Source organism: Mandrillus leucophaeus, unplaced genomic scaffold, assembly GCF_000951045.1.
Source record: "Mandrillus leucophaeus isolate KB7577 unplaced genomic scaffold, Mleu.le_1.0 Scaffold1108, whole genome shotgun sequence".
In the NCBI taxonomy this organism is placed as follows: Eukaryota; Metazoa; Chordata; class Mammalia; order Primates; family Cercopithecidae; genus Mandrillus; species Mandrillus leucophaeus.
Genome location: NW_012099299.1, coordinates 375,986 through 378,233, shown reverse-complemented (window position 1 = coordinate 378,233; position 2,248 = coordinate 375,986).

Genomic DNA, 2,248 nt, shown 5'->3' with positions numbered 1-2,248 from the left:
GGAAATATTGTCAGATTGATACTGGAGAGAAGATTTTGGAGGAGCTGCTTTGTGACATGTGCGTTTCACTCACAGAGTTATACCTTTCTTCTCAAAGAGGATTGACGAATCCTGTTTTTAAGAAAACGTTACCAGGGGACATTCGGGAATATATGGACTTCTATGGTTAAAAATGAAGTATCCTCAGACCAAAACAGGAAAGAAACTTTCTGTGAAACTGCTTTGGATAGGTATGTCTATTCTTCTCACATAGATAAAACTTTCCTTTTATGCAGTTTTCAAACTGTGTCATGGACGGATTCGTGAAGGACATTTGGGATCACACTCAGGACTGTGGGGAAATAGGAAATATCTTCAGATTAAAACTGGAGAGAAGCTTTCTGAGAAATGGCTTTGTGATGTGCGCATTCCATTCAGGGAGTTATACCCCTTTTCTCTTAAGGCAGTGTTTGAACACTGTTCCTGTAAACCTGAAAAAGTGATAATTTGCAGTGCATTGAAGACTATGGCAAAAAGTGACATATCCTGAAATAAAACCCAGAAATAAGTATTCCAAGAAACTACTCTCTGACGTGTGCATTCATTTCAGAGAGTTAAAGCTTACACTATGTTGCAACGTTAGGAAACTCTGTCTTTGAGGAATCTGGGAAGGGATATTAAGTGTCGTCCAGAGGCTTCTGAGGAGAAAGGAAACGTCTTCCGATTAAAACTGGAGAGAAGGTTTCAGGACAGCTGCTTTGTGAGGTGTGTATTCAACTCAGAGAGTTAAATCATTCCTTGGATTGAGCAGTTTGAAATCACTGTTTCTGTGGAACCTGAGTAAGGACATTTGGGATCGCTCTTAAGAATATGCTGAAAAAGAAAGACCTTCCGATAAAAAACAGAAGGAAATTTTGTGAAACTGCTCTAGGTCACCTGAATTCCACTCTCACAGTTAAGCTTCTGTTTTCATTGAGCAGTATTCTAGCACTGTTTTAGGTTAGTCAGCTAAAGGATACTTGGAAGCGCTTTGAGGCTTTCGGTTAAAAACAGAAATATCTTCAGGTAGATACTGGAGAGAAGATTTCCGAGGAGCTGCTTTGTGATGTGTGCATTCCACTCACAGAGTTAAACTTTTCTTCTCATAGAGGATGGAGGAATCCCATTTGAAGAGAAAGCTACCAGGGGACATTCAGGAGTATATGGACTGCTATGGTGAAAAAGGAAATATTCTCAGACAAAAACTGGAAAGAAGCTTTCTGTGAAACTGCTTTGTGATAGATATGTCTATTCATCTCACATAGATAAAACTTTCTTTACTATGCAGTTTTGAAACTGCGTCATGGACGGATTCGCGAAGAGACATTCGGGAGCAAATTCAGGCCTGTGGGGAAATAAGAAATATCTTCAGACAAAAACGGGATAGAAGCTTTCTGAGAAACTGCTTTGTGATGTGTGCATTCCACTCTGGGACTTATACCTCTATTCTCATAAGGCAGTGTTTGAACACTCTTCCTGTAAAATGAAAAAGTTTTGATTTGCAGCGCATTGAAGACTACGTGGAAAGTGCAATAACCTGAAATGAAACCCAGAAAGAAGCATTCGAAGAAACTCCTCTCTGATGTGTGCTTTCATTTCAGAGAGTTAAAGCTTACTCTACATTGCCCAGTTTGGAAACTCTATCTTTGAGGCATCTGTGAAGGGTTATTAAATGGCGCCCAGAGGCTTGTGTGGAGAAAGGAAACATCTGACAATGAAAACTGGAGAGAAGCTGTTGGAGCAACTGCTTTGTGATGTGCCTTTCATCTCATAGAGTTAAATCATTCTTTGGATTTAGCAGTTTGAAATCACTGTTTCTGTGGAACCTGAGAAAGGACATTCGGGAACATTCTTAAGAATATACTGGGAAAGAAATACCGTCAGATAAAAAGCAGAAGGAATCCTTCCGTGAAACTGTTCTAGATCACATAAAGCCCACTCGCACAGTTAAGATTCTGTTTTCCTTGAGCTGTATTCTAACACTGTTTTAGGTTAGTCAGCTAAGGGATCCTCGGGAGCGCTTTGAAACTTAGGGTGGAAACGAAAATATCTACAGATAGATATTGGAGAGAAGATTTGAGAAGAGCTGCTTTATGACGTGTACATTCCACTCACAGGGTTATACTTTTTTTCTCATAGAGGATTGGGGAATCCCGTTTAGAGAAAAAGCTAACAAGCGACATTCGGGAGTATATGGGTGGCTATGGTGAAGAAGGAATTATACTCAGAT